Source organism: Cetorhinus maximus, chromosome 3 (assembly GCF_964194155.1).
Source record: "Cetorhinus maximus chromosome 3, sCetMax3.hap1.1, whole genome shotgun sequence".
In the NCBI taxonomy this organism is placed as follows: Eukaryota; Metazoa; Chordata; class Chondrichthyes; order Lamniformes; family Cetorhinidae; genus Cetorhinus; species Cetorhinus maximus.
In genome coordinates, this window is record NC_135881.1 from 174,901,035 (window position 1) to 174,920,458 (window position 19,424).

The following is a 19,424-nucleotide window of genomic DNA, read 5'->3' on the forward strand; positions in this document are numbered from 1 at the left end:
TCCCATGCACAGCTGACTTAATCTTGATGGTAAGACTTAATCTGTTAAAGTTCCCATTTAATGAGTATTCATGCTATACAAATACAAGGTAAATAGGTTCCCGCCAACTGGGGTGGCATGATGCCCACTCCGCTGCTGATATGTTGCCAACTTTATGTGAAGAACTCAACCAGGCACCTGGAAACTGAAATTTCTGCTTTGACTTAATTCCTTTCCCCTCCATCCCTCCCCCCTCCCCCCACCCCCTGTCACGGCCTCCTCGTAATGGAGCCAGAGGCTCCATTAAATTCTGCCTGTTTTCACTGGTGTAATGAAGGAGACATGGTAGCTAATATGTACACAGCAAGATCCCACAGCAGCAATGTGATAATGACCAAAAGATGTGTTTGAGGGATATATATTGGCCTGGACACTGGAGAGAACCCTGCTCTTTTTCAAATCCTTTATATTCACCTGAGAGGGCTGAGGTGTCATTAGTATAACACCTCACCTGAAAGATGGCGCCTCCTGTAGACACATGGACCTATATGTTGCTACATTGGAACATTTTTAAATGAGAATTAGTACTCCTAGGAAGTGTAGGTTTCAAATGTCACTTTGACTTATTACAGAACAGATTAGGCCCAGTCAACACCAAAGTATTGGTTTTATTAGAAGCCATCAGTAGACTGCTGAAGACACAGATTTGGATCTCAATTGTATTTCATTCCATTCAGTTGACCTAATTTGCTTTATTTGTTAAAAATACTTAAGCTTTAAAGAGCTTCCTTCAAAACTATTAAGCTTATTGTTCAACAATCTATGTTTGTCCTTTGTTTTTAAAGGAGAATTCCTTCCTGGTTCCACCAACAATTATGTATAAATTAAAGGGCCCCTCAGTGTCCCATCAGCATTTTATTCAGGCTGTGTTGGTCGTTAGATTTGTCAGAAGCAGGTTAGTCACTGCCGTCAGCCAATGGAGAAGTGAATGCTCTGACCCGTGTTGTAGCACAAGCTATTGCAACATGGTTTTCATGGGCCATTTCTTTCCATCTTTCTCCCCTTTTTTCCTTGAGGCATTGAATCATGCTGAGTAATGTTCCAGGGTTGACCAGTAGGCCTCTGGTACCTACACAAGCAGTTAGGTACCTGTGTGTTACTGGTGTTCATGGAAAATATCCCAATATAGTTTCAAAAATGAATCTTCAATGAAATTCAAATTTGCATGCCAAAGATAAAACAGGCCATCTTGTTCATTTGTGAACCTAGGCTATTTGGTCATAGGGTGTCAGCATTGAGTTTGTTCCTGTCTCTAACTATTTTCACTATGCACACGCACGGATCCAAGGAATTCTGATTCATTCCTTCTTCTACCCCCTTCCCAACTGATGGGCAAGGAGAGCAAGCGTGGTCTCCCTCCTGGTGCCCTGGTTGATATAAACCAGCTCAGCTCGAGACAAGGAGTAAAAATAGGCAATGTTCTATATATGGCTCAGTATTGCAGCACATGGGCCAGAATTTTATGTTGCAGGATCGGACACGTGGCCGACCCGACCTGGTGTGAAAAATCGCACAAGAAAACATCAGGCACGCGTCCCAATGTCATCACACTGTTGCACCGTATTACAGTCGGCGGGCACGTGCGTGAGTCAGAAGCGCGCTCGCTAACAATTAAACGGGCAATTAAGCCCATTAAAAAGGCAATTGATTGAAATTTTACATGGCCCCTGTGATTTTCTGATCAGCACACAAGCCACACGGCCAGGCGGCAATCCCATTTTTAAGTGGAACTCAATCTAGGATGGGATAAAAGTCGACCAGAGCTGTGGCAATGTGAGTTGGTTAGAGTTTAGGTGACAGTTGGTTGTAGGTGCTTTTCTGACAGCTATTTGCATTTTCTGTGTTTTCTGGAGGACTCTTTGGCTTACAAGTTTTCTTAGAGGCTTTCTGCCGTGTGTACCCCTCAGGGCACTATCTTGTGTCACCTGTATTCCAGTACTATTACCATCGCTGAATCCCCCACTATCAACATCCTGGGGGTTACCATTGACCAGAAACTGAACTGGACTAGCCATATAAATACTGTGGCTACAAGAGCAGGTCAGAGGCTAGGAATCCTGTGGAGAGTAACTCACCTTCTGACTCCCCATCTACAAGTCAGGAGTTTGATGAAATGCTCCCCACTTGCCTGGATGAGTGAAACTTCAACAACACTCAAGAAACTTGACATCATCCAAAACAAAGCAGCTTGCTTGATACCATCCACCAACATTTACTCCCTGTCACCTATGCATAGTGGCAGCAGAGTGTATCAGCTACAAGATAAGCTTCAGGAAGTCACCAAACCTGCTTAGACAGCTACTTCCAAACCCACATCTGCTACCGTCTAGAAGGACAAGGACAGCAGGCACATGAGAACACTACCACCTGCAATTTCCCTCCAAGCCACTCATTATCCTGACTTGGAAATATATCACAGTAGCTGGGTCAAAATCGTGGAAGTCCATCCCTAACAGCAGGGTCTGCAGAAGACACCATTTTATTGGAGCAAGAGTCTACAGGGAACGCTCCAGCTACCTGGACATCCCTGAGATCCAGTGCCGAATGAGGCTCCGTCTCTCTAGGGACACTGTGGAGACACTCCATTTGCCAGATGATTGTCCAGTGATCGCCTCAAATTGTGTCGGTGGCTACCCGATGTCAGTGGCTCTTAAGGTGACAGTGGCCCTGAACTTCTTCGCCTCCGGTTCCTTCCAAGGGTCAGTGGGAGATCTATGTGGTGTTTCCTAATCTGCTGCCCACAGCTGTGTCACGCTGCTCACTGATGCTCTGTTCAGACGGGTGATAAGTTCATTCATTTTCAGACTGATGAAGCCAGCCCGGCTGAGTGGGCCAGAGGCTTTGCTGCAATTGCTGGGTTTCCCCACATCCAGGGAGCCATAGATTGCACGCATGTGGCCATAAAGGCACCAGCGGGTGAGTCGGGTGCCTTCATCAACAGAAAGGGCTTCCACCCCATCAAGATCCAGATTGTTTGTGACCACAGGTTTTGTAGGTCTGTGCCAGGTACCCTGGCAGCTCCCATGATGTGTACATCCTGTGGTACTCCCAGGTGCCAAGGCTCTATGTCGCTCCAGCTCGGTTGGATGCTTGGTTCCTGGGTGACAAAGGTTATTCCCTGAAAAGGTGGCTCATGACGCCACACCGACACTCAAGGACAGAAGCGGAGGAGAGGTCAATACTACAAGGGCAACAATTGAAAGGACCAAAGGCCTGCTCAAGACCAGGTTCAGATCTGGACCGATCAGGGGTGCAATCAAGAGCGTATCTCGCTTATTCGGCCGCAGAGGATGATTCAACTGATAGGTCTGACGAGGATCCCGAGGAGGCCCAGGTTATGATGTGGCTGCAGAAGTGATGAACCTTGTGGGAGGCAGGGAGACCAGGAAGGCCTTGATTCTCCGTTCATTCAGCTAAGCATCCAAGGAATGGCTTGAAAGTGAGGGCAAGGGTGACGCCTCCTTACTGAATGTTCCTGATGAGGCCATCCTGTGATCCTATGTCAGCTAACTACCTCTAACATAAAGTTTGCAGCCCTTCCGGCCTGTCACAAGCCACTCCCATGCCCAACACCAATGAGAAACGTAAAGCACATTCCGATCATGAAACATAATAACATCTTTAAATGATGGTCATGTTTACACAATTTGAACATAGAACGCGTTTCAACTGAAGTAATATCACCATTGAAGACCCTTCTTATGTTTATAGTGACGTAAACATCCACTTGCGAATGCTGCGTCTTGGCACACTTTCCCTCACTGCCAGCGACATTGGAGGCAGATTGCTGCCTCTGGTATTCTGTCGGCCCTGATTACCTTGACAGACATCCTCTGGCGAGTGGAGCCTGTGCAGGTACTGCCTCGAAGGGTGCATTCAGTGCCATGGCTAGGCACTCCTCAGTCGCCACGGACTCATCAGATGCCATGGGCACTGGCAGAGTGGCAGAGGAGCTGCTGCCTTTATCTGTAGCACCCTGACAGGAGCCCGCAGATATGACAAGCAGCTGGTCCACCAGCATGAGGTCAGTTTGAACCTCCCTGCTCACCACTGATGGATGGGCACCCAACAGAGAGACTAGGTGCCTCATCCATCTCTCACACAGACAGTGGCCTGTTGAAGTCACAGCCGGTGTGTGGGTTTGCAGGTCCGAGCACAACCCAGAAATGCCTGATTCTGTTCCTGGAGCTGCCACCCCATGAGAGTCGCTACTCTCTCACTGGAGGAGGCTCTGTGCTCAGTGCTCAAGATCAACAGATTGTTCATGCTCCACATAGACTCCTGCATGACAGATACCATGACAGGGAGACCCTCAGGGATCACTACCAGATCCTCCCAGGCATCTCACTAGACATCTAGCTGCTGCCTCCTGATGGACAATTCCAGAGGCTCATCATCTGCCTCGGACTCATCATGATCCTGGTCTCCAGCAGTACTCCGACTGCTAGTGCCCTAGGCACTTTCTGCCTCCCCCAGCTCCTCATGTGAGTGTGATGTGCCCTCACTATTGTGCACTACCAACTGATCCAACACGTTATTGCCTACCAACATGCCTGTATCTGTGCTGGTGCTTGATTCAGAGAGATGATGTGATGCCGGTGCATCTGTCTGCGGCTACTCCCCGGGCACTAAGGGGGGGTCCTCAGTATTGGGCATCATGAGGATGGTGCTTCTGTAGGAGGAACAGAATATGTCAGTTGATTACACTGTAACAAAGTGACTGTGCATGACGGTTGCCTGTCACAATGGACAACTGCCTCACTGAGGCACTGTGATTGGACGAGCAATGGCGACTGTTGATTAGAACTTCTCATTGGAGATGCCACGATCCTACAACTCTTACAGACTTTCCCAGTCTCTCACCTGTCCACTGGACTCTTACCTTCATCCGAGACCCCTGCCTCTCTGCAACCTATGGACCAGCTCCATGTTCACACTCCATGTCCAGGACATCCATTTCGAACTTGGAAAGTATCAGTATGTTGCGCACCACACCACCCATTCATGAGCGCTCCAGCTCATTATGGCTTCTTTTCTCCTGTCCAGGTAAAAGTGCATTCATTAGTGCACCCTTTACCTGCCATACCATCTCAGCCTCGCACCCCGTCTGACAGGGATATGGCACAGGGATATGTGGCATTTTAGCACTCTGCATCTCATGGCCCTGGGTGCCATGAAGAATGGGTACCCTTTGAGACACCTATACATAGTTCTATACACAGTTGGTATTCACCCTTATGGAGCGCAAAAGATTATTGAACCAATTCTGGCACTGGATCCATGTGCAGCGCACATCATGTCCGCTCACCTGGGCAGCCACCTGTGTCCAGTCCTTCTTCACCTGGTGGAGTGGCCTCTTCTTGCCATCCCATGGCATGGCTGGGCATTCACTGCCTCCACTACAGTGCACAGGCACTTATCAGAGAACCGGCTGGGGGGTGGGGTGGGGGGGAGCGGGCAGCAGGGTGCCCTCTGGCATTGCCCTCCCCACCTGGCATGTCCAGCAGGTGCTGAGGCCATCACTCCTGCCAAGCATACGATCTTCCACTCTCTTGTGGATAGCTCCTTGAGGCTCGTCCCCAACTCCTGGCAGCCTTCAGGGAGCTGCCTGTGTTCTTTTAAATGCCCCCTCCGGGTCGCCATTGGACTCAGCACCCGCCATGCTCCCACCCCTGCTGGCAGCACTGAACCAATTTCCAGGCTTGCTTCACACTGGCCATTCCTTAATTGGTCAGCCAGCAAGACATCGGGACTGGGTTGCGATCATGGAAGGGGGAGAATGGATAACGTATTTTCCCCCTCAAGTACCATGCTGGTCAGGTGACTTCTTGGAAAAGGCCGGCTTGTTGACAGTTCCAAGGTGAACTTATGACCCTTTTAAAAAAAAAACCCAAGTCAACAGCTAAACGTCCAGTTAATACGATGCCTTTCCATATTTAAAAAAAAATCCAGTTTTTGAAGATGGTTTTCCCAACAATAAATTTGCATGAAAACCCATGCTGCCCCGCTTGGTGAAATGGTGGCCTGGATTTTCCCATCCCGCATTGGGATGGAACGGATGCGGGTTGGCAAAAAAAATGGCACCAAAGGGCCTGTGTGCTGCTCTGCTGCCTCCGCTCCTGACCCTGCTGATTTTCCCAAGGATGGAAGACAAGCCACTGCTAGGAGCTTTGTGAAGCTGACCAGCTCCAGCCCAACAAGAAGATGGGCAGCAGTGCTGAAACAGTTTCATTTGGTGGAAAAAGGTGCCAGTTTGTATAACAAATAAATTACTGAGCAGCAATGAATTGTCAGTGCACAACCTTTCCCTACCTTATCTCAGACCCCACTTTGAAGATGAAGATCCTCTCATTTTTTCTAAGAGCACGCACAGGTGACAGCCCCAGCAATGGCTGCTGATTCAGGCCAGGATGTGGCTTATTCCCCTGATGCCCTGTCCCAATTCACACCACCCACCCCCCTAACCCCATCCCCATGAATTGGGCTGCAGACCCACGCCTAGGGTCATTAAGACCATAACTGTGAAAATCTCACCTCCCGGCAGGCTGACAGCAAAGGCAGGACTGGCCCCACCTCCCGATCCCCGCTTTGAATGGGGAAATCTGGCCCATTACACTCTGATGCTGATGTCATTTTATGTAGAATACGATGATCCTACTTTGGAAGCTCCAGTGAAGGATACTGATTGCTTCTGATACTGGAGATGCACTTAGCCTTCACAATTGTGCAGGTTCCCCCACCTAATATAGGGATGTTCAGTGACTATCAAGTCAGCTCATGTTGCGACAGTCCCTTTTGAGGTGAAGGGCTCCAGGCAGGACCTGTTTGGAGTAAAGTTGCGTGGCGATGAAACTAAGGCAATCCTCTGTGGCAGGCTCAGTAACCCCAATATCCAAATGTATGCAGTACTTGACCAATTGACCTGAAGGGGGGTATGGAATAGATGTGTTCCTGGGACTGGGATCCCTCTCACTTGGTTGAAGATGACCCTACCACAAATTGCCTAATTTGCTAATACCACAACAGTTAATCTGGTCTTACATGGGTGAGCAGGTGGATAACTTATCAATGTGGGAGGTGGGGAGGGGACAATTAACCCTTGGGACTTCCACCCTGCACCTAGGCTCTCTGTGCTTGGTAAGTGGAGTGTGTCAGTACAGCGGAACAGTGAGCAGACTATTAACAGCGCAACTGAACGCGATCTTTCATGGCCCATCCAACCTTACGGTTGGAGGATGGGTGAATCAGGCAGGAGGCCTTTATATTTTTGATGAAACATCATCCAAGGGCAGGATGAAATCTCCGTTAGGAAATAAAATAAAGAGGAATATCTGGGTACAGCATTTTTATGAGGCACGCTTTCAGGTGCTAGATTGTGCTGCATGGACATTTTCCGCAGCTTTTTTTGTGCTTTATTTTATTGTTTGCAGGTCTGCAGGCCCCTGAGGCAGCTGTCTCCCTTCAGGGAGCTCTCTCGAAGCACTCACCCTCGCCCGTGGTGACGTCGTCACCCGACCTCTTCCTGCCCCCACCTCGGCAGCACTGAGCTTTTCAGTGCGTGTTTCACGCTGGCTGGTCACTAATCGGCCAGCCAGCGCTAAAATCGCGGTCGGGGGCTCGTTTCGTAACCGCTCCCGGGCCCGCCGATCACATGCACCCGATGAGGGAAAAATTCGGACCTAAATGTGTGGATTTCTTAGTCGTTTTTCTTTGGAGACTTAAGTCTGGTGATTAATTTTTTCATGTGTCATGGGGCTGGGGTTGACAAAAAGAAACATTTGATGAGATTGGACAAGTTGCTGCTTGGATTTGCTATTCTGAAAATGGCAGATCTGCCAATGTAAAGTGAGAAAAACCATGACTATTGTTCAAGCTTAGTTAACAGACGTAGCACTTGCCACAGTTAGAGTGACATAGCTGAATTATGTCTGAGGATTGCTTGCAAATTGGGTGACTGGTGTCTGAGAGCTGCTTTCAGGGAGAATCGAAAAAAGTCAAACATTAGGATTTTCTAAGGCATTGCCAGCAATGGTTTTGACAGTGTCAGGTTATGGGAAAGAAGACTGAAGGGCATTCTTATTCGGTATTAAGGCTTTGAAGTCAGGCGATACATGCATTGAGTTAAGTTCTCTTTCATAATGTAGAGCAAGGAAATCTGAAGCATCATTTTAAAAAACTGCATCAAAAAATTTTATGTGAACTTAAAAGGTAACTTGAAAGAAAAAAACACGATAACATTTAATAATATTCAATAGCAGATTTAAAGGAGCGTCTTCAAGTTTGTAAATTTTGTGGGGAAAGGTTTTATCCTTTGTTTATCAGCACAGAACAAAATGAAGTAACGTGCACATCCAAGGCATTATAGTGTTGCAGAATCATTACCTCACTCACATGGGTGATTTAAGTGGTAGGGACTTCTTACAAACTCATTCCCTTCCTAGGATGATGATGCTTTTAACTTAACAAACTGGTGGTGTGGTCGTGCTTTTAGTTTGTTTGGAGCTGAAGCTGAATTGATCTGGAAAATGTTATTGAACCCAAGCAGTGCTGTTGGTTTAAATCATACTCTAGGAAATACTATCAGCAAAAGCAAAGGCGATTGATTGTTCATTACTCTACAAGCACCAATGTTTGGAGGAGGAAGGATTAGATTGCAGCTGGTCAGTGTTGCACTGCTGTCGTAAGTCACTAAGTATATACTTGAAGTACTTCAGCATTGCACCGAGCTTCAGAGAGAATGGTAGATGGGGGGAGTCGGTTGATGGTTTTAAGCTTCATCCAACACAGGGTAAAGACTTTGGTTAGAACCTTCTTAAGTTAGTGGGCTAAATGTCACATAACTGCAAATGCCATTCAACCCTAAATCAAATGCTGGTTGTCCTAAACCAAAAGGATTTTGGAAGCTATTGCAAACTAAAATGTAGCAGTATGATTTGCATCTATATACCTTATACTGTTTCCTATCATACTCACCGCACCACCACCCTCCCTATCCCTAACCCCCTTCACTACATGCCTTAGTGTTATTACAACATGTTATGTACAACAATGGGCAGGAAAGGTCCTTCTGGTCCAACCAGCATGTCCCAAACAACTGTGATGCCTGATGTATTACAATATCTAGACTCCACATCCCACCTGTAAACCACATAATCTCCTGGGAGAGGCAAAGCAAAAGGTAAAAACCAAAGACAATTGACCCCCCCTTAGGCAACCAAAACTAGTCTAGGAGATTATTCTCTGGCCTTGTAATGCTATGCAGTATCTACCTTTTGTGCATAGTGATCTGAACCCTAGTGATAAACAGGACTTGCTTGCAGGAATTCAACAAGCATCCACTTCACAAGCCGAGAGCCTGTTCCAGAGGTCCCCCTTTCTCTCCCGGAAGAACCGCCTTCTGATATCTAACCTAGATCTGGCCTTGTGCATCTTAAAATGTGACCCCTGGTTCTACCTAAACTATTTAATTAGAACAAGCTGTTGGCTTGAGCACAATCTACTCCTTATCTAAGTTAACCATTGATCAAATTACCCTCAAAGTTCACGTCTCTCTAAAGAACAGCTGGGCACTTATCGTAAGAGAGCTCCTCAGAGGCAAGCTGGTAAGGAATAGGAGAAATCCTGCCACCCAAAAGTTCCCTGAGGAAGCTGAAGAAAAAGCCATTAAAATGATTATACCCATATAAATCAAGCTTTGTTTTGTCATGGCACAAAGGGAGGGAAGAGCATGAATGCCTTTTATTTGTTAAAAAAAATCTAATGGCATTAGGATCCTCTCCCTAGTGAGCTGGAAGCCAAAGAACATATTTACTATACAGAGGGCAAATTATCTTGAAGAAAACATAGACGTTTGGGCCCTTCTTATCTTTTAAAGTTGCAGTTTTGTCCCGCTCTCTTATTCAGGCTTAGTTCAAATTAAGTACTGATTAATTTGAATCGACTAGAACTAATTGTATTGATATAGCACTGGTTTATATTGTGAAATATCCCAAAGTAACTGATAGGAAGCAGGAGGAAGAAAACAAACAGTGAGTAGGAGTCAGGAGAAAGTTTATGAGGGAACAAAAGCATGGTCAAAGAAATCGCTTTTTGAGCTTTTTGAAGTTGAGTGTCGTGTTTCCATTTCGTCCAAATACTTTTCTCTTATCCCCTGGCAAAATGGCTGTTTCCATAGGCAAACTTAGTGACACATAAACCGAAACTGTGCTAGCCTTAGCTCAGTGCTGTCAAGTCTGACACCTCAGTGCAGTCCTGAGGGAATACTAAGGTGAGGTATTAAAATGAAACCCTATCAGCTGTTCTGTCGAATGGATGTAAGTTCATGGCATTATTTTGAAGAACAGGTGATTTCTGCCCAGTGTTGTAGTCAATATTTATCCTGCAACTAGCACCTTATCAAATGATGTGGTGTCAGGTGTGATGCCTGGTGCCAGGGTTTGTGACATCTGTTCGGGGCTGGGGAGGAACTTGCAGTGGGAGGGGGAGGATCCAGTTGATGTGGTCCACATGGGTACCAACGGCATAGACAGGACTAGGAAAGAGGTTCTACTTGGGGATTATGAGCAGCTAGGGGCTAAATTCAAAAGCAGAACCACAAAGATAGTAATCTCTCAATTACTACCTGAGCCACGAGCAAACTGGCATAGGATAAATAAGACTAGAGAGTTAAATGCATGGCTCAAAGGTTGGTGTGGGTTTCGATTCATGGGGCACTGGCACCAGTACTGGGGAAAGTGGAAACTGTACCACTGGCACGGTCTTCACCTGAACCGTGCTGGGGTCAGCGTCCTGGTGAGTCACATAACTAGGGTGGTAGAAAGGGCTTTAAACTAAATAATGAGGATGATATGAAGGGAGCTGTGGTAAATTAGATAGAAAGGATGAGGCAGTGTAGTGACAAGGTAATGATAGCCAGACTGTGGCAGGAAGGGACGGTGTATATAAACTGAAGAGTGCACCAGCAGATAAGGCCAGGGATTGCAAGAATGGTAAAATGACAAAATTAAAGGCTTTTGGGCAGGAATCTCTGGCCCTGTCAGTGGTAGGCATTGTCGCGGGCAGGCCAGGAAAATTAGGAGAGCAGCCAAAAGTCAATTGACTTTTGCCCTGGGGGGAGCTGGTGGTGCAGTGGCATTGTCACTGGATGAGTAATCCGGGGACCCAGGGTAATGCTCTGTTTGAATCAATGGTGGAATTTGAATTCAATTTTAAAAATCTGGAATTAAAAGTCTAATAATGACCATGAAACCATTGTCGATTGTTGTAAAAACCCATCTGGTTCACTGGAAGGAAATCTGCCGTGCTTACCCGATCTGGCCTACATGTGACCCCAGACCCACAGCAATGTGGTTGACTCTTAGCTGCCCTCTGAAATGGCCTAGCAAGCTACTTAGTTGTATCAAACCGCTATGAAGTCTATGAGGAATGAAGTCAGACAGACCACCCGGCATTGACCTAGGCACCAGAAACGACAACGGCAAACTCAGTCCTGTCGACCTTGCAAAGCCCTCCTTACTAATATCTGGGGGCTAGTGCCAAAATTGGGAGAGCAGTCTCACAGACGAGTCAAGCAACAGCCTGACAATGCCATACTCACAGAATCATGCCTTACAATGTCCCAGACACCACCATCACCATCCCTGGATATGTCCTGTCCCACTGACAGGGCAAATTGAGCAGAGGTGGCGGCACAGTGGTATACAGTTGAGAGGGAGTTGCCCTAGGAGTCCTCAACATCACCTCCTCACTCCATGAAGTCTCATGGCATCGGGTCAAGCATTGGCAAGGAAACCTCTTGCTGATTACCACGTACCATCAGCTGATGAATCAGTGGTGACTCATCAAAGTTGAACACCACTTTGAAGAAGCACTGAGGACGGCAAGAGTGCAGAATGTACTCTGAATGGGGGACTTCAATGTCCATCACCAAGAGTGGCTCACTAGCACTGCTACTGACCAAGCTGGCTGAGTCCTAAAGGACGTAGCTGCTAGACTGGGTCTGCAGCAGGTAGTGAGGGAACCAACAAGACAGAAAAACATACTTGACCTCACCGTCACCAATCTGCTAGCCGCAGATGCATCTGTTCATGACAGCATTGGTATGAGTGACCACCACACAGTCTTTTTGGAGACAAAGCCCCATATTCACATTGAGGATATCCTCCATTGTGTTGTGTGGCACTACCACTGTGTTAAGTGGGATAGATTTCAAACAGATCTAGCAACTCAAGACTGGGCATTCATGAGGTACAGTGGACCATCAGCAGCAGCAGAATTGCATTCAACCACAATCTGTAATCTCATGGTCTATCATATCCTCCACTCTACCATTGCCATCAAGCCAGGGGATCAACCCTGGTTCAATGAAGAGTGCAGGAGGGCATGCCAGGAGCAGCAGCAGGCACACCTAAAAATGCGGTGTCAACCTGGTGAAGCTATAACTCATGATTAATTGCATACCAAACAGAGAAAGCAGTATGGGATAGGCAGAGCTAAGCAATTCCACAAGCAATGGATCAGATCTAAGCTCTGCAGTCCTGCCACATCCAGTTGTGAATGGTGGTGGACAATTAAACAACTCACTGGAGGAGGAGGCTCCACAAATATTCCAATCCTCAATGATGGGGGAGCCCAGCATATCAGTACAAAATATAAGACTGAAGCATTTGCAACAGTCCTCAACCAGAAGTGCCGAGTGGATGATCCATCTTGGCCTGTTCCAGATCCTCAGCATCACAGATGACAGTCTTCAGCCAATTCTATTCACTCTATACGTGACATCAAAAAATGGCTGAAGGCATTGGATACTACAAAGGCTATGAGCCCTGACAAGTTCTGGCAATAGTACTGAAGACTTGTGCTCCAGAACTTGCCGTCTCCCTAGCCAAGTTATTCCAGTACAGCCAGAACACTGGCATCTACCCGGCTCTGTGGAAAATTGCCCACGTATGTCCTGTATAAAAAAAGCAGGACAAATCCAGCCCAGCCAATTACCGCCCCATGAGTCTACTCTCAGTCATCAATAAAGTGATGGAAGGGGTCATCAACAATGTTATCAAGCAGTACTTGCTTAGAAATAACCTGCTCACTGATGCTCAGTTTGGGTTCCACCACAATCACTGAGCTCCTGCTCTCAGTACAACCTTGGTTCAAACATGGACAAAAGAGCTGAACTCCCGAGGTGAGGTGAGAGTGACTGCCCTTGACATCAAGGCAGCATTTGATCCAGTGTGGCATCAAGGAGCCCTAGCAAAAATGGAGTCAGTGGGAATCAGGGGAAAAACTCTCCGCTAGTTAGAGTCATACCTAACTCAAAGGAAGATGGTTGTGTTGTTGGAGGTCAATCATCTCAATTCCATGACATCACTGCAGGAGTTCCTCAGGGTTGTGTCCTGGGCCCAACCATCTTCAGCTGCTTCATCAATAACCTTCCTTCCCATCATAAGGTCAGAAGTGAGGTTGTTCGCTGATACTTGCACAATGTTCAGCACCATTCGTGGCAATTCAAGTTCACACCACACACGTGTCAGGCAGTGACCATCTCCAACAAGAGAGAACCTAACCATCGCCCCTTGACATTCAATGGCATTATGATCACTGAATCCCCCATCCATGAATGGTGTGGGCACATCTTGGCCAAACAGGTTGATTATCAGCCTGTAAATCCTCCCAATAAGCCTGATGGCAGGCGGCAAGAGTACGAGAGTTTCCTGGTCAGCCATACTGCAGAAGGCAACAGCAAACAGTACTTTGCCAAGCATAATCATGGACCAATCCAATGGAAGTCCATGGTCGCCAATGCCCTCTTAGGGAATAGTACCTGAAGGCTTAAGAAAAGACTGAATTTGAAGCAGTTCAGAGGAGGTTCACTTGACTGGTTCCTGGGGTGAAGGGGTTATCCTATGAGGAAAGGTTGAGCAGGTTGGGCCTATACCCTTTGGAGCTTAGAAGAATGAGAGGTGATCTTATTGAAAGATATAAGATCCTGAGGGGATTTGACAGGGTGGATGCTGAAAGGATGTTTCCCCTTGTGGGGAGGCTAGGACGAGGGAACGCAGTTTAAAAATTAGGAGTCTCCCATTTAAGACTGAGATGAGGAGAATTTCTTTCTCTTAATGTGTCCTTAGTCTGTGGAACTCCCTTCCCCAGAGAACCATGGAGGCTGGATCATGAATATATTCAAGGCTGAATTAGACAGATTTTTGATCACAAGGGAGTCAAGGGTCATGGGGGGGTTTGGGGCAGTGGTGGGGCTGCAGACAGGAAAGTAGAGTTGAGGCCTCAATCAGATCAGCCATGATCTTATCAAATGTTGGAGCAGTCTCAAGGGGTCAAATGACCTACTCTTGCTCCTAATTCTTGTACATCATAGTGATATTTGTGGAATCCTGCTGTGCATAAATTGGCTGGCATGTTTTCTACCTGCGGAATCATCCACGCACGCTGGTGTCAGGCATGCTTGGCAGCGTGAGCAGGCAATATGGTGAGAAGGCCAGAGATCGGTTTCACGACATTGTGAAACCAGTTTGCGATCGTTCACTCAGCCTGTCGATGGCAGGCCGTGTTTCCCGCCATCGGATGTTGGGAACCTCATTGTAGTATATCTGCATATCATTATAAGGCTAGCCCGCTGGACTCATCCCCCTAAGCTGGATCGTCTGCCTCCGTTGGCAAGATTGCACAGTAATATGTTTCACAGCAGCACATAAGCTATATTTGGCTCGGGACTTCAAGGTTTGTTTGTCTCCAGGCAGCACTTGCAGTCATTAGCGCCAGGCTTCGCAGACAGCGCCACATCACTTTTAGTGGGGTTCACAGGCAGGTCTCTATCTACCAGACCAGTTATAAGGTGGGGTGGCTTTGTATGGCTGCAGGGCTAAGGCTTGCTTGGGGAAGGGGGAGAAGTGCCCTCAGGCAAGGGAAGAGGCTGTAGGGCGAGACCTGTACTGAGGAAGGGGGATATCCCAGCGTTTGTGTAGTGGGGCATAAGTTGATCTGTGCAAGTGGCCTCAAGATGGTGAGGCCTGAGGAGGCAGTCTCCAGAGGAGATGAGGCCAGATGGAGATGTGAAGAGGTATGTGGCAGAGTGAGTGGTGATGTCCCTTGAGCTGGCAGTGAGTGAGATGCCAGTGAATGTGTGATGGGTTTGTGAGTGTGTGAGTTTAGAGTGATGAGATGGTTGCCTTACCCTGGTGGCATGGATGGGATCATTCATCCTCTATCTGCATTGAATGGCCAACCTCTTCTGTGCAGCATCGGTACTGATCACCACTGCCATCACCTCCCAAGCCATGGTGGTGATGTTGTTGACCCTTCTGCGGCCAGAGCAGGTGTAGAAGACATCACGACAGGCCTCCAAAGTGGCCAAAAGGTGCTCAAGGGACACATCACTAAACCTGGGGCTGCAGTCTTCTTGCCTTTCATGTCTTCATGTCTTATTTGCAGCAGTCCTGGGCTGGAAGCACTGAGAGATGTGCACGCGGCTGTATGTGAAATATGGCGCCCAGCATGTTGGAGCGGTGAGGTGATGGCGTGGCGGGCGAATTGGAGCCTGCCCACCATGGAAACGGCCTGTTTCCCAAGAGTGCATAATGTGGCGGGTTTGGGGCGATGTGGTGTGAAAAGCCGCCCTTGCGGCCGACGGGTAAAACATCGTTTTACCCGCCCGCTACTGCACTTAGTGCAAATTTGGGACAATTCTGCCGTATGTTACAATAGTGACTACACTTCAAAAAGTACTTCAGTGGTTGTAAGTTAAGCACTTTGGGACATTCCGAGGTTGTGAAAGGTCCTTCCCCTGATGTGTAAACATACCTTTCTTTGTCCTAGTGTAGTGCCATTGATAATACAAAATGGGCAGCTGGTATAATTGATGTTGTTAATCACAATTCATATTAATCACAGTTAATAACTGATCTCCACCAAGTGAGCTTAGCTGTGTCCACAAGTATAAAGGTCACAGCTAGAAACTGAAGTCAACCTGAGCTATCCAACACCGCCAAGATGAAGCAGGCCTGTTATCTGTACTAAGTGGGGATGACTCAGCTCCAGGCATCACATCCCATCTTGCTTATCAATACTCTCCGTGCTGAAAGGAAACTTTATGCTCAGCCTAATTGACAACAGGACTGTGAACTTTCTGTAATTACTTTCTTTAGGATGAGGCTTCAGCATTGAAGAGGAGGGTGACATCATGGTAATTACACAAAAGGGGATTCTGGTGCCTGTTAATGTAAAATTATCCTTCTTGAAGTTAATATGCCGCAGTTACCAGATGCAATCTTGGCCGGGGTTCACGCTTTCGAAGGTTCTTGCTTGAAAAGCCTCTTTCAAAAGGCCAGCAATGAATGTTCCACGTGCTAACCAACTGACATCCGTGGTTTCAATCATTTTTCTTTTGCTCAGCTATTAACGAAAAACAAATTAAAAGCTCATTAAGCCAAAGAAACAGCCGCATGAACTTTTGACAAGGCAGGAATGCCAACTTTTAATGTTACTTTGATGACAAGGCATATGAAAGGGTAGTAGTTTCAGAGGCACAACGGGAGGATACATGGAGGGAACAATTAGGGGGTGCGGGGTGGGGGTTAAGCTGGGGTTGTAGAGTGAGAGGGGAGTTCATTAGGCATGGGCCAGAATTTTCTGTCCCTGTTGGCACCGGGTGTCATGGTGGGCGTGAGCGGACAATACGGGTGGAAGCCAAGACGTCGGGAACACCATTTTGATACATCTGCACCTAATTATAAACTCTGCTAGCTGAAATCATCCCCCCCAATGGCAAATACATCACCCATATTGGCAGAAAAACAGGCCAGCCCAAAACAAGTTTTGACAAGTGCGACGTGCAGAACACGGGGCTCAATGTCAGGGCCTTGTTCGTATCGCAGACATCCAAGGAGCAGAAGATGCTGGGGCCCAACAGTTAGTGGACCCAGGAGGACCATCGCACGCTGGGTGGACTCTGATGGGCATGGTTCTCCCCCGAAGCAGCTCATGAAGGGTTGAAGGCCGCAGTTGATGTCTGGGGTCTGCTTCAGGACATCAGGGTCTTGGCCATGGTCTGCTACTGATGACCGTCGAAGGGGTGGAGAGGAAGCTCCAGCTGTGAGTGGGAGCGGAAGGTGTGCCAGGTGGGGTTGAGGTTGGGAGTGGGGGGAATGGTGGTGTTGGGGGTGGGGGGTGAGATTGGGACGGGGTGAACGATGATGTCGGGTGGTGAGGTTGGGAGGGGAAGGAGGGTGTAACAGGGGAGAATGCGGAAACTGAGGAGTGAGGAGGTGGTTGTAAGGGGGGATGAAGGTGTATGGGGAAGAGTTAGGAGGGGGGATGGAGTTCAGAGAGGGAATGAGTTCGGAGGGGGGCAGGACTTCGAGGGAGGAAGGAGTTCGGAGAGGGGCAGGAATTCAGGGGGAGGAAGGAGTAAGGGTTGAGGAAGTGGGTTGGGTGGGGGGGGAATGTCCAGGTGAATGTGCAATGGTGGAGTCAATGACTGCCTCCTGGGGAGTGAAAGTAGGTTGGGTGTGGGAGGAGGGAGTGGTGAGAATCAGAGTGAGATGGTAGGGTGGGAGGGTGAGGGTACAATGGTAGGGGTAGAGAGGACAGCGAGGGTAGTTGGTGGGGACTCGGAGGCACACACGGATGCTGGGGATGGAAAGAAAGAGGCTGGGGAGGTCGATGTGGATGGGGGTGTTATTCTTAGGAAGATAGGGAACATGCACATTCACCTGAACATCCCGGAAAGAAAGGGTTCTGGCTGGTTGGGGACGGTGGGGAGGTGGAAGGTGATGCCAGGGGGTCAGCAGTGATGGGGCAAAGAACATGGGTGACTGGGGAGGGCAAAGGATGGGGGAGCTAAAAACATACTTCACCAGTACCATTTTGCAAAGTTGAAAGTGAGGGAGCCTTGTGTTGGGTGGGTACAGCTGCTGCATGGGAGTGTGATCAGTGGGTGGGCGGAGATGCAGGTCAGCTCAGATGGACAACTGAAAGTGAACCCCAGCAGGCAGCATTGAAAATGCTCAGGACATTGAGATGAGTGTGATGGATGAAGGATCCACGTGCGTGGGAGAGTGCTTGCACGAGGCTCTGAAAGGCCCTGCCACACACACACTTCTCCCTCCAGAATTACTCATGGGCTGGCTATGTGCAGCTGAACTGCTAGTGGGAGGGGGAAGCCTGTAAATGAATCTGAAAGACAACATTACACATTATTGTGTAGAAGTGACTATATTTTCAGGTTATAAAGTGACAAAATGTGTTAAGCCGTTCAGCCTACCACTTCTTCCGGTGCTGCCCTGACATCCACAGCAGGGGTGGAGACAGCCTGTGCAAAAGGTTGGCCCAGTTGCCTCTGATGACCTCGGCATGGGTCCTCTGGAGAGCTGAGGCCACGAGGCCTCTCCCCCAGCAGTCCTCCGATTGCCGGGTAGCACGACCAAACTTGTCTCCTCCTGCTGTGGACATGTGTCCATGTGGTGACCACTAGATTGTGATCCCAAGCTTGCTCTAGATCTAGGTCCCACCGAGATGTGTGTCTCTGCTTGCTTTGGCTGTCCTCCTATGGGCCAGCTGCTCCCTCTGTGGTGACAGAGGATGAGGTTGAGGAGGGTCACAGGCAAAGGGGACTCAGAAGGAGAGGGAAGTCTCTGAGATTCCTGAGTGGATGCCCCAGGGGTGTCCAGCTGCCACTCCTCCTCCCGCCGGGTGCCCAAGGGCCCAGCCTGACTCCTTGCGGGGAAGGAGTACCTGGAGGGACATTGAGGGGCCCTGTTTCCCTCTCGCATTGCCACTATCAGGAAGTCACCCATGGCTACTGCAATGAAGTGAGGGGCTGCACACTTCTTCTTGTTCTGCTGGACCAGGGTCTCCATGGCATCTGCCACCATTCCCATGGAGACAGCCATACATGCACATGTGGGCACCACTTCATCAGAGAGCAGGCGGATGCACTCCTCTGACTTGCATGCCACTCAGTTGAGGGCTTCCAACAGCTCTGCATAATGTCCTCATGCCTTCTGCTGACTCTCCACAATGAGTTGGAAGGCCGAATCCAGAAGCTTTCCATCTGACTTGAACCTCACAGATGCCTCTTCCTCAGCAGTCCACCAAGTGCCGCGGAGCACGGCTGAACCTGCCTCCTCCTGCTGCGGACAGATTGTGAACCCAAGCCCGCTCTAGATCCAGATCCCACCAAAGTGTCTGTCTCTGCACTGGTGGAGGGTGTAGGTAAGTGCTGTGACGGGTCTTCCAGGCTGCTTATTTCCACCTCCCCACTGGAAGAGGTGTCCTTTTGGCTGCAGATGAGGGCCTGGATGGAGCTGAGGGACTGGCTGGCTGAGGGTGTTGGTCCCTTGGCAGAGCTCCATGTGAACCAAAGTAGAGATAAG